Source organism: Gopherus evgoodei, chromosome 4 (assembly GCF_007399415.2).
Source record: "Gopherus evgoodei ecotype Sinaloan lineage chromosome 4, rGopEvg1_v1.p, whole genome shotgun sequence".
NCBI lineage: Eukaryota > Metazoa > Chordata > Testudines > Testudinidae > Gopherus > Gopherus evgoodei.
In genome coordinates this window covers 34,062,319-34,076,648 of record NC_044325.1, presented here as the reverse complement: position 1 = coordinate 34,076,648, position 14,330 = coordinate 34,062,319, and the positions used below count along the sequence as shown (strand labels likewise).

Genomic DNA, 14,330 nt, shown 5'->3' with positions numbered 1-14,330 from the left:
TACCCCACCACTCCCTGTTCTAGTCTTCTGCCTCTGGCTTCCAGCCTCAATTCTAGTTTTCTTGATCAGCAAGTTTCTGCTTCTTCCCAGGCTCCTTGTTCCGATCTATTACCCCCTCCCATCCTTCTGCCTACATATCTGGCTCTTGTCCCCTCTGCATTCAGATCAGGCAGCTTCCTTCCCCAGAGTTGCCTGAGCTTAGCAGGGGGATCAGTGAGAGCACAGGAGAGTCTCCCTGGTCTCACTTCCAGTGCATGGACATGGATCAGCCTGCAGAAGCCCAAGGTTCAATTGCAGGGAAAGTCCTGCCTATCTCAGGGCTAGAGTATGCCCAGGGCAGGTGGACTCTTCAGGGAAGTTAGATTCCTTAATTAGAGTAGCTAAGAATTCACTATTAAACATGTGTTAACTATGATTTCCCAAAGGCTTATAATTTGGTCCTATTTGGGCAGTTTTTCAGGGGGGGGCAAAAGGCACATCCTCGACACAAAGGCCTCCCTCTGCCAAATTTCAAGTCCCTGCTCCAAAGAATGGGGACACCAGAGCTTCTCAAAGAAAAGATCACCAAAATTGTTAACATGGGCAACACAATTTATTTGTCCTTATTCTCAGAAAAAGCTGAACTGTTTTGGCTGAAATTTTCCAAAATATTTAAGCCTGAGACAGACCCCCAGTATGGAAAATTTCAGCCCAAACAATTATACCTGGCAAAGTTATAAGCAACTGAAAGGAGGGTTTTATAATGGGAAGTGTTGGCAACCTTAAAAATAGGCAGTGCTACCCACCTCTCCTATAATCACTACAACGCTCATCACCATAATAGTGAAGTACTATGGAAGAGACAAATGAAAATTACCATTTCCCTGAAAGGAAAGAGGAATAGCAATATAGTATTTCAAAAATAATGCTAACATTTTTGTTGGCTAGAGAATGTTGAAAATACCTTATTCTTGTTGTAGTTACTTCTTTTTCAGTGTTACTGACCAGTCTAGTGATAATTAGAACAAATCTACATTTATGGAAGACTGTCTCTTCCTACATATGAAATAGTGCTTTTATCTCACTATTTGCTGCTATTTATGTCAGTGTAGAAATTGCATGATAAAGTCCTGCTCTACTCGAGGTCAATAAGAGGATTACAATTAAATTTCTTGAGGGCCAGATCAGTCTCTCTCTCTTTCTCTTTCTCTCTCTCTATATAACTACAGCCACATATTATAGACGTTCACCAACTACTAAAATGCAACCACTTCAATGTTGGAATGTGGTAGCTTTTTAAGGGCCCACTCTTGCTGTCATGTTGTTCCCATTGAAGATAGATGAATTAAGGGTAGCAGGCTGGAGCCCTGATGTCATACATTACTGCTACATAACAGTTTGGAACAAGATGGGGGCAGCCATGTACAGTTATACAGTTGAATCTGCAGAGACATACAAGTAGGTAGAGTGTTAGTTACCTAAACCGGATTTTAGTCAGGACACAAGTGCTAACAACACTACTTTGGCAAAATGTGCCATTGAATTTGTAATGAATGGTCAGAAAGTCAGTTTTACATCTCAGTTGAGAGGCAGCATGTCCAATAATACCGTCTTGGGAACTGGTTCAGTTTTGGCTCAATCTTTATTCCCTTGTGTTCCCACCCATTAAATCTTCCCTATCTCATAAAATAGAGTAGTTATCAGTGGTTCACAGTTAAGCTGGAAGGGTATATCAAAGGGATCAGTTCTGGTTCTGGTTCTGTTCAATATCTTCATCAATAATTTAGATAATGGCATAGAGAATACACTTATAAAGTTTGAGGATGATACCAAGATCGGAAGGGTTGCAAGCACTTTGGAGAATAGGATTAAAATGATCTGGACAAACTGGAAAAATGGTCTGAAGTAAATAGGGTGAAATTAAATAAGGACAAATGCAAAGTGCTCCACCTAGGAAAGAACAATAAGTTGCACACATACAAAATGGGAAATGAAGGAAAGAGATCTGGGTGTTACATTGGATCACAAGCTAAATATTAGTCAACAATGTAACACTTGCAAAAAGAAAAAAGAAAACATAATTCTGGGATTTATTAGCAGGAATGTTGTAAGCAAGACACAAGAAGTAATTCTGCTCATTATGCCTCACCTGGAGTGTTTTGTCCAGTTCTGTGCACCACATTTCAGGAAAGATATGGACAAATTGGAGAAAGTCCAGAGAACAGCAACAAAAATAATTAAAAGTCTAGAAAACTTGACTCATGAGGGAAGATTGAAAAATTGGGTTTGTTTAGTCTGGAGAAGAGAAAATACTGAGGAGGGGGAATGATAACAGTTTTCAAGTACATAAAAGCGTGTTATAAGAAGGAGAGAGAAAAATTGTTCTCTTTAACATCTGAAGGTAGAACAAGAAGCAATGAGCTTAAATTGCAGCAAGGACTGTTTAGCTTGGACATAAGGAAAAATTTCCTGTCAGGGTGGTTAAGCACTGGAATAAATTGCCTAGGGAGGTTGTGGAATTTCTTTCACTGGAGATTTTTAAGAGCAGGTTAGACAAACAGCTGTCAGGGTTGGTTTAGATAATACTTAGTCCTGTCATGAGTGCAGGACACTAGACTAGAAGACCTATTGAGGTTCCTTACAGTCCTACAATTCTATGATTCTGTGAAACACAGAAACTGGAAATGGACCTAGCGGTCATTTATTCTATCACCCTGGCAATCTACACTTTTATACATATAAATACTTTATCATGGCTTAAAGTTTTACAATATTATTATTTATATAGTGACCAGGCAGCACCTGAGGATTCCAAGTAAATTAGCTTATCATTCTCAAGATGGGGAACACCTTTGTTAGACAAGTTGACATAAATGCAGAGGACTCCAAAGGACTGTGGGACACCAGCTCTCTGGAGCGCTAGATCAAGGAAACAGCCAATGAACACAACACGTAAGGAGCAATTAAGGAAAACTAGATGTTCATCTAATTCTGCTGTGGCAGAATTCATTTCACTATAGCAAAGTGTTTTGGAGGAGATGCTGAAGAAAAGGATTACACTATTTTTAAAGAAGAGTCTCTGTTGACAGAGAGACTCTGTCCCAGATTATAAGATGGCTGTGAAAGCCTGAAGAAAAACTGTGCTAAAAGTATACATCTGAAAAGTAATTTACACGAGAGACATCTCTGTGTGTTCAGAATTCTTCCCATGCTGTTCCCATTATTCAACAAAATCTGCTGGAGGAGAAGATAAGACTGGTGAAGCAGACTCAAGAGAAAGGACAGCTACTTCAAAGATTCAAACCGGTCAAAGTGTAGAAGTCCAAGAATAATTTGTCATATTTGCAGCTTTTAACAGCCAAATGGAGCAGCATCACCCAAAGTGATGCTTTATAAGCTCCAATCAGTCTTGTCTGCAGATGGCAAGAAACTGAGATTCACTATGTTGATAGACAATTTTGGATTAGAAGACCAATTACTTCACTACAGAAGAACAGAAGAAGACTTTATAGCTACATAGTCTACACTTACAAAACTCACAGTTATAAAAACAATGTCTTCAAAAAGGCTGAATAAATTCTGATTGCATCAGAAGTATTACATCATCATGCTACTCTGTGCCGGACTAGTGGATTGTGCTAATAGACTGTTCTTAAAATCATGTATTAGATGCAGCATGTATAAGAGACAGATATTTTCTGGAGAGAATTAACTGTTGTGAACTGATGTAGCAAAAGCTGAGTCATATTGAGAAAACTGCCATTGGTGAATATGAAGAAACATGAACATAAAATCTAGTAATAAGTACTTATCAGCTGGCTGTTGATGGGTTTTACACAGTACATTCTCTTGCTCATTATGAAATAATGGAATCATGTTAGGTGCTGCTTCTAGTTATACTAAGACATGGAAGAATTGTACCCTTTGTTCATGGGGTACAAAATATCCATCTTCAGAAAGTTTCTTCCAACTACCAGTCAGCTGATGCCAGCATTCTAAGGGTTAAGTACTGGTGTAATCAATTTGTACGTTCTTAATTACTAAAGCAATATTGAGGTCTTGTATATAACTTTATTTCCTGTGATTTTATTAGAATAGAACCTATTTATATAATAACATAGGGGCTGCTGGCAGTTTACAGACATCGTAAGTTCCTGACCGAAGTGGAATCTAATCTAATAAAAACAAATAACACACTGATGATGGGAAGAGATCATCTGGCTGGATTTGGGTGTGTGGGAAAGAGGAAAAAAATATGAGGGGCCTGAAACATTTTTGGAGGGTTATTGCTATTTGCGCACTATTAACTGCTAGTTTTTGTATATATTTTGCAAGCTATCCCAAAATAATAGTTGGAGGATTTTTTATTTTAATTCCAAATATCTCCTACTTTGGGGACTAACATCAAGACCATCCTTCCCTATAAACTTTGGGGAGAACCTTGGTTTCAGTTGTTAACATCATTGTTAAAGGACCAATAAACTGATGGTAAAATTCTCGCTTTCATCTTCGCAAATTCTCAGTCCATTCAGGTTTTGTGATAAATCAGGTTGACGTCACTTCCAGTTAATAGGACACAAATATTTCAGTCTAGATCTTGACCTATTTTAAAGTTTTTATAACCATGGGGCAAATTTTCTCCAGAGTCTACATTTCTAAATGTTAAAACTCCAACATTATTTAGGAAAACTAGCTCAGGGGCCTCTGCTGATAAACCAACAATAATTTTGTTCTGTTGCTGCAGAAAACCACTTACGGACTAGGGCCCCTTGAGTTGTGATGCTTAAACATGACTGGGGTAGCTGAACTAAGCAGATTCATCATTAGCTCTGAATTTTCTTTGATTCCATAGATCTAGGTCAGACTAAGTGTTACCCTAATGGGGTTTTGTGGTTTCATTTAATTTTTCATTATAGCTTTCTTTTTCTTAAAAAAAAGAAAAATATTTAAAAGGAAAAAGGTGTTAATAGAAATCAATGGGCAGGAAAACTGGGTTGATAGATTCTTAGTGAAGAATAAAAGAGGGGGTCTTGGTGGGTAGAATAAGCAAATATGCTCACACAGGAGATCTGTGCTGGATGTTGAGAAAGGGAGAGGTTGTTTCAGAGCCTGCTCCAAAAGAATCCCTGCAGAGAGAAGAGTGAGTGATGGGGAGGAATGTTTGAGAGGAGATCCAAAGTAGTAAGTAAAGCAGAAGCAGAAGCAGCAGCTTGATTGTATGTCCCATCTTAAAGATGGTATTGCCAATTGCATTTTGGCCCACTGCACCAAGTGCAGATGTTGGTTCCTAAGGACATGGTTCACCTGGTAAATCACTAATTCTAGTTCCAATAGAACCCTAGCATTTTCCGTGAGAGCTCATGAGACCCCTGTCTGAAACTGAAGTCAATGGGTCTACAGGCTTTAGTAAGGAGTATTTGGGTGATTGAAGATTGCAGGATCAGACCCATGAAATGTAACTATGACATTTCCAATATTTCAGAGCATAACAAGGTGTTTTCTAGATCCTCATTATAGTCTGTGGGCGCCTGATTCTCCACTTCATTACAACTGTTTGACACGAAGGTCACTCTACTGAAATTAATGAAGTGGCAACAGAATAAAAACTAGTGTAATGGAGCACTGAAAAAGATCCCAAAGTAATTGCCTTTCTTTAAATAACTTAAACTGGCTGAAATAAGGGTACATAGATACACAGATAGGATACATAGTCTATCACCTCTAGATCACTGATTCAAATCTGACCCATTAGTAGTTACCAAAAATTATCATCAACAAGTGGGTGTTTGGCAGCCTACATAAAATATTATTTTAAGCACCATTGTGCATGAGTTAATGGTCTCAGTTCACTTGCTAGTTTCCACATCACAAAACTAGCATCACAATTTGCATCAATTAGTCTCCTAATCCGTAACTCAGGCAGCTAAATAAGTGGCCTGATTTTTCAGAAGGGCTGCATTGAGTGAAATTTTTTGAAAGTGTTCATGAAAAATAAGATAGTGCCTTAAGAATAGCAAATAGCTTGGTGTTTAAGACACTCAGCTGGGATGTGGGAGACCTGTGTTGAACTGCCTCCTCTGAATCGAGTACAATAGGGATTTGAAGCTGGGTCCCCTAGCAGAGGTGAGTATCTTGACCACAAGGCTATTGGCTAGTATTCTAGTATGCTTGTTCATTTTGACCACAAATTCCATCCTAGACTTGAGAAAGTTTCTGACCCCTTCCTGTGAAATTTTCCAGTTTTTATCATATTGGCATTTTCCAATGAAAAACCATTTAATCAAAAAGTTCCTGACCAGCTGCAACTATCAGTGACAGGTATCTAACTTCAAGCTTCCAAGTCTGAAAATTAGCCTAGTAAGAACCAGAGTGCAGGAAGCTACTGTGGTTGTTTCAAACCACCACACTGGAAAAAGAGTTGTTCATATTTTTTAATGAGCCAACCATCCTGTAAGTTGTACCCTTTCTGTGTTTGTTCATAGAGGGGTCAGCTATAGAACCATTTCCTTCCTGCACAACCAAACAACCCTCCAGTGCCTATGAAAACAGAACAGCTAATAACTAAGCCCATTAGAGCCTAACCAAGGTCTGCCAGGACCTGACAGTAAACCACGTGCTTGCAGCTCTCTTCCACAAACCACCCTCAGGGCACACTGTGGGGAAATTCAACAGGATATTTGCATATTAACAGGCAGATAAGAATGGAGAGAACTATTCTTTGGCCAACAGCATCTATCACTGTATGTTAGATATAAACACATGCATGAGAACTTCCTACAAATGGACTGTGCTGTAGAGATGAATCTGAACAAAACACTCAAATCCAAGAACTTTTGGAAAGTTCCAGATCAGGATCTAAATTTTGCCACTATCTTTATAACGGACTGAAACCCCAGATCCAATCCCCAATAAAAAAAAAATAGTGGGGCATTAGAGATCCAGACAGAGAGAGGAAGTTTACAGTTTGGGCCCCTCTCTAGCGCTTTATAACATGAAATATACATTGTCCCTTTTATTCTTCATTAGATCAGTATGAATGAATGCCTTTAATGGCACTTATCACTGGCTTAAAATGCATTGAAGGTCACAGTAATGTTTTAAAAAACAGATTTCAATATGAATGTTGTGGTAAATTTAGAGATGAAAGACTTCCCTACCCATAATCTGTGCCCTTGAGCTATCCAGTCCCCATCTGAAAACCATTACCATGTTTTTTTACATGAATGTTGCTATGGACTGCTTAATTTTTTTTAGCTATTATAAACAAAACAGCGGATCCTGTTGCTGATCTGTTCATTATGCCCCTGGCAAACCAAGTAATAGGGATGCTTTCTATCAAGTTGGATGAAATCTGGACATCTTGTGCAGTCCCCTTGTTTTGTTTCAGTAAAATCCTCTGAATGGTTTGCAGAGATTTTATTATTTGAAGCTCCTTGTTTGTATATAAACAATATTACCACATTATTTCCATGTGTCCAAACTATGATCTCAGCTTCTGCTCTTTTTTCATTTTTTGGTAGGTAGCTGATCAAAGCTTTAATAATCATCTACTGGACCAATGAGATCAAGTGCTGGTGCTCAAATTGCCATACTTAGTGAGCGAACTGGATGAGTCAGGGGATTAATAATGGTCTATAGAGACTTTTTGCCTCTAGTCTGACAGCTCAAACCCAAACAGCTCAGCCAGCAAGGACTGGAAGTAATTACCATACGCTGGCTATTTGATATTTCAACTGAAACAAGTTTAGTTCCGTTTCCAAGTGTCCATGTCACACTCACATTGGAAGACATTAGTAGAGAAGTGGAGGACTTGGTGGACTATGGAAACTGAATTAGCTCCTCACCCATAGAAGGTTAGGGTTTCAGGCACATTGCCAGGTGAATTTAAGGAAACCTTGCATTGACACCACCCAGCTGTACCTGTTATGTGAGTAAGTAGATGATTTCAGTCTTGAGGGTGTTTATCTAGAATTTTTCACACGCTCATTCACGCACCCTCTATCTGTCTATCCCAAGGTTTCTCAAACTTAATTCCACCGCAACCCCCTTCTGACAAAAAAAATTACTACATGACCCCAGGAAGGGGGACTGAAGCCCAAGCCTGTTGCCCAGGGGGAGGGGAGGGAGCAAAGCTTAAGGGCTTCAGCTCAGGGCAAGGGGGCCTGTAACGTAAGCCCCACTGCCTAGGGCTGAAGTCAAAGCCTGAGCCCCGCCACCCAGAGCTGAAGCCAAAGCATGAGCCCTTTCACCCAGGGCTGAAACCCTTGGGCTTCAGCTTCAGCCCTAGGCAGTGGGGCTCGGGCTTCAGCTTCAGCTCCAGACCCCAGCAAGTCTAATGCCAGCCCTGGCAACCCCATTACAACAGGGTCGTGACCCACTGTGGGGTCCCGGACCTACAGTTTGAGAACTGCTGTACAATTCACTAAGAAAGAGGAGGGAAATACATTATGTATATATATATTATCATAGCAGGATCCTGCTAGCATCCACTATAATTAAAGTTGGAAAAATGGTTCTCTCTTTTTCTCATATGCTTCTAATTTCCTAAAATAATCCAATTTTGGAGCAAATATATTCTCTCCTTGATCTCTGCCAAAAGGTGAATATTTCTGGCAAGCTTGAACATCCTCTCTTTATGCTCCAAAATGATTTTTTTTTTACTTTCTTTTAAAAACCTAAGAAATTAAATGCAAACTGCATTACTGCAACATTCGGGTTGCACAGCTGAAGCAACAAAATGTCAGACAATGTAAAAGGGAAGTTTCTAACAGCCCCTTTGACTCTGCTGCATTTCATACAAGTTGCATTTTTGTATTCCTCTTTGGTTGAATGTATTCCTCTTTGGTTGTATTCCTCTTTGGTTAACGTATTATCATCTATATTGTAAGATATATATCATAAAGCACACAGAGGGCCATATTTTCAAGAGTTTAGCATTTAGTACCTTTGATTGAAACCATGAAGAACAATAGGGACTTCTGGGTATGGAACACTTTTGAAAAATCTGGTCACTTTATTTAGATGCCTGAGCGGGAGCTGAGCCCTGATTGTGGGTATTGAGCACTTTTGACAATCTGGCCCACGATGTGCAAAATGGTTGAGTAAGCATTGCTTTTGTATAATCTTGATTTTTAATGACTTTTACTGTATTGTATTTCTAAAGTTTATTTATATTTTTCCATGTAGTTCTATTACAGTATATTGTATTATATTGAAAGAAAAAGAGTTGTGCAAAGAGAATAAAATGATCCATTAGTACAGTACATGTATTAGTACAGAATATCAATATATATTTAATATTACAAAAATGTAACTTTTTGACTTACACTTTGCCATCCTATTGACTTCAGTACAATTGCACAAATTTAACTGAGGCCAAAATTTCTTTCTGTTGTTTTAGCAAAGTCTTGATGAAATAATGTAGGGGTCTTTATTCAACCATGTATAGTGCAATAGGTGGCACTTGAAAAGAACAGGGTGCTTATTGCTTATATGTGATTTCTGTTGAAACTCTTCATTAGAGTTGCAATTTTTGCTTGCCCTCCTTTGGGTTGCCTTTTACTTTCTAATAACAAACTCCATGTTTTTTCTCATTCCTCTAGTGTCTCTAATAATTTTTCTGTGCAATGTGCTATGATTATGTAGCTCAGTGCTGCAGGCTGCACATTGCCTATTTTGGGTAGTATTAGAAGACAAAAGGTCAAAGACAAGTGCATTTATCAAACCCACTGGTGTGATAATCTCCCCATAACATTGTTTCTGTGTAACCCACATGCTCTATACTGCAGCATTTGACTTTGTTTGGTCCAAAGAAGGGAAGAGAAGACAACAATTTTAGTTAGAATACTCCATGTCTCTGCAAACATAAGAGAGCAAGGCAGGGCAACTCAGCTAGAAGGGCCCAGAAATATCTAGAAATAGGGTGTGTTGTGGCCAGGACCAGCTCCAGCGTTTTTGCTGCCCTAAGCGGGGGGGGGGGGGGGAATTAAAAAGCTGCTATCGGCAGCACTTCAGTGGCAGCTCTACCACCGTCGCTTCATTCTTCGGCGGCAATTCGGCGGCAGGTCCTTCCCTCTGAGAAGGACTGAGGGACCTGCCGCCGAATTGCTGCTGAAGAGCCGGACGTGCAGCCCCTGTCTGTTGGCCGCCCCAAGCACCTGCTTGCTGCGCTGGTGCCTGGAGCCGGCCCTGGTTGTGGCTATTTCTAAACATGCTCAGTAGCTGTTTCTAAAGCAGTACAGGAAGTTTTTCATTGTGGGCAATCCACCTGGCAGTCACCCCTAGTTACCCTCCAAGATCTGAACCAACCAGAATGCAAGGGGGAGGCAGTGCTTAATTTGTGCCAGGACTTGCCAGAGCTGAGCCCTGGCAACTCTAGGCTTGGCAGTCCATAGCCCTGGCATCTCTGGGCTTGCTGAATGAAAAAAATTGCTTGAGCCCTTTCACTTCTTTCATTACAAATTAAGCACTGAGTGGGGAGGAAGCTATAAGTGTTAAAGCAACCCTGTGGACTCAGTGGCTGATCCATGTGTCCACTTTGATGGCTGTGTCCTAATACCTCTACTGCTTTGGAAACAGGTGAGTGCTATTCCAGCTTTACTTACTATGCAAGCTATCTATTAGGATAATGTTTGGTCTACCATGGTTTATTCTGTGGAACTAGAGAGGAAGAACTGGGAGGGGAGCAATTGTCATCTCTAGAGGCTATATGGCCTATGGAATTTACATTTAGCTATTAGCTAACTGTTTGACACTGGGATTCTGTCTCAAAGAGAAAGTGGGCAGATATGAGTGAGGTGAGGGTTTGTAAATTCTTGTCTGATCTAGCTAAATTTATGGGGAGAAGATAATGCCATTGAGAGTGAAAGCCTTATTGAGATCCAGGGAATGGGTATTTTACATGCTGATCCAAGTACTTGTACCACTTTGAAAACAGGCTTCAGATTTCTGCCTCACCAGCAAATGAGGACCAGTCAGCTGTTTGCCCACGGGCTGGAAAGCTGATAGCTATGGAGATCTCTAGACTGTTTGTTTGCTGACCAGGTTCTGAAGTGTTTAAAATAACTGAGATGCTGCCATTTTCCCCAGGAGTCCACATGACATACATTACATATTTTGTTCACTCTACAAAAACTGAGAAATCGTCTCTGAAAGAAGATCAGAGGGGAATATGTATATATGTGTGTGCTAAAGCACAGAAGTATAAAATGTTATGTTGAAGCCTTAGATTTGCTTATATGTAACAGCAACAAAGAGGGGAAGTTTGAATAAGGAACACTAGTAGATTTACTATCTAATAGCGTTTGTTTAAAAGTTATTCATAGTGTTCCAAATGCTATTTACAGCAGTGGTCCCCAACTTTTTCATCTGGGGGGTGCCAGACGAAGGACCGTGGTGGCAGTGGAGCATCCGCCGAAATGCCGCCAAATTTCTGCGGCGTTTTGGTGGCGATGCCTCTCGATAACACCACTTGCACCAACAAGCATCATCATCGAGAGGTGTCGCCGCCAAAACACCACAGAAATTTGGTGGCATTTCGGCGGATGCTCGACTCCCAGCCAGGATATGGGCACATTTAGATGCTCCCGTGGGTGCCATGGCACCCACGGGCACCGCATTGGGGACCCTTGATTTACAGTGTTTTACACTATTATGTTTTTGGTGTTCATCAAATGTTTGTTTTACTATGAAACTGTGTTGTACTCTCTGTCTGAAATTCACAGGAAACTATTAACATCTATTTCTCAGAGTTTCACATACACTAGCCCTGAAGTTTAACTCTGTGTAATGCTTTCTGAAAAGACAGAATTCCAGCCTGTGCTTCAGCAAAAAGGTAAGCTGAGGTACAGAAGGAAGGGGAGCGTAATAGTCACAAATAATGGTGCCTCAGCATGCCCCAACTCTAGTACATTGGCAGCATCTCATTGCTATTAGAAACTGGTTAAATAAAATAAGGAAAGCAGTGGAAGATGGGCATTATAAGTGTGGATGTAAAATCAGTGAAGGCTCCGATTGTGCCCTTTCACAAAGCTCTGTATATGGGCTGGTAAATTTCCTGATGCCAGCAACTTTTGTAGGTGAGGATCTCTTGGATGGCATCTAACCCTTCCATGATTTGATCCCAAATCTATTGAAGTGGACAAGAGTTTTGATATTGACTTCAGTAGGTGCAGGTTTGGGTTTACTTTGGGCCCTATTCTGCTTTCATTTAAAATGAATGGAGTTGCATCAAGTTTAGGGTCAATTATTTCAGTAGGAGATGTGGGTGCTCACCCCTTAGTGGGACTGGGCTGCTAGGGCTCTATCTTGCAAGGTACTGAGTGATTTCCACTGAAGTCAGTGGGAGTTTCAGAGCTGAGCATCTTGCAGGATTAAGCCCCTGTAGAGAGCAGATTTGTCCCCGTCTGCTTCTCTTCCCTGTTTCTGAGAACTCTCCTTTTTTCTATTGCTCTTTATGTTCCTGCATAAGAGCTCGTTACTGTTCTCCTTTAGCTCATTTACACTCAATTCTGAGTCAGGAGGACAAACAACTGAAGAATCAAGCTCAGTATTCTGGTAACCATATGTTGATGATGGTATAGTGGGACAGCAAACTAATCTCACTAGGTTTCACAAAGTCTATTTTTGTTTATTTTAAATGATTTATGTGTTCATTTGAAATCCAGACATAAAAACTGCAATCTAGCTCTAAAAATCCATATAGAGACTTGGAGCAAATACATGATGCCTTCGATAACGGGTTAAAAGGATTATTTGTTTGGAATAAAATATTGAAGAATTACTCCAACTAAACTGATGTACATGTAATTCATCCTTATTTTCAATTTGAAAAAAATATATTAATTTGCTTTTTTCTGGACTCTTTTTCTTCTTCACCCATGAGTTTTTTTCTTCAATGTTTAGTGTGAGCTATCAATTTTAAGAAAAGTGCTAGAAATGAACTATCACATTTGTTGCTATATAGGGATGTGATTCAAACAAGAGGAAAGTCAGTGTTTTAGAACAGATCCTGCTCCCACAGAAAACAATAATAAAACTCTCATTGACCTCAATATGAACAAAATCATGCAATTTGTCCTCAATTCAAGAAAGTACTTAAGCACATGCCTAACTAAGCTGCTTTCAATAGGACCACTTGTGCTTAAAGTTACATGCCTAAGTATTTTCTAGTTATTTGTAAGAATGGATCCTGTAAGATATACATAGGGCAGTTAATTATACAGCATATTTATTATTTATATTGATTACTGGTGAATTTACCTATAAATGCTAGATGATAAAATTGGCAAGCATTTAATTATTTGTGTGTGGATATTAAATATTGCTGAGTTACTTTTCATTTTTGTATCATGGATTTATCATTTGTTAGACATTTTGAACAAAATGTTGCAAAATAATTGCAAGTACTCTGTATATATATATATTCATTTTGGTGGACCTGCAGTGTTTTGTGAAGGATTCACAATTCCAGCATGATAACCATGGCAGGGTAGCATTGTGCACCCCCACTACACAGAGAGATCCCTCTGAGTGGGCCTCTAGTTTTTCACCTGGGATGGGAGAGGGAAGTCAGTTATCTCCGCGGCACTATCTACTGCTCCCAGCCCCCTTGGAGGTCTCTCAAATGGCTTTGGAGTCTGCACAGGGGGAGTAGGAAGGTTGGGGAAGATAGGGGAATACATATTCCCCCAACTTCCACTGTCCCCGTGTAGATAGGGTGTACAACTTTGAGCTGTATCACCTTTTCTGTTGAACCCCCTTCATGTTGAGTAGTCCCTTTAAGGGGCGGTCCCTAATATTTCATGTATTGCATGTTGAGTAATAACATGAAAGGATTCCATGCCTCTGGCTCTTCATTAAGATAACTGTTTACAGAGGTGGTGCAACTGCAGCTGGCCTCCTAGCCAGATGCACACAGAGTGGCTTCCTGGTGCTTCCTCCAAACTCTTCCCTTTCGCAACCTGTGCGCCTCCCTCCAAGTTCCATACAGGCTGCTACTAGGGTTACCAGGCATCCAGTTTTTTACCAGAACACCCGGTCAAAGAGGGAGCCTGGCAGCTCCTGTCAACACCGCTGACTGGGCTGTTAAAAGTCCAGTTGGTGGTGCAGCAGGGCTAAAGCAGGCTCCTTGCTTGCCTTGGCTCTGCACAGCTCCTGGAAGAGGCCACCATGTCCAGCTCCTAGGTAAAGGGGCAGCCAGGGAGGCTCCATGCACTGCCCCCACCCTGAATGTCAGCTCCGCAGCTCTCATTGGCTGGGAACAGCAGCCAGTGGGTGCTGTGGGGGCAGTGCTTGCAGGCATGGGCAGCGTGCACCGTGAAGAGCCACCTGACCACCACAGCGCCTAGGAG

At 40.6% G+C, this 14,330-nt stretch overlaps 1 pseudogene; it reads left to right on the top strand.

Moving 5' to 3' along the window:
• The first annotated feature begins 2,530 nt into the window (after window positions 1-2,530).
• LOC115649855 lies at window positions 2,531-8,244 on the top strand (annotated as a pseudogene).
• Window positions 8,245-14,330: the final 6,086 nt, after the last annotated feature.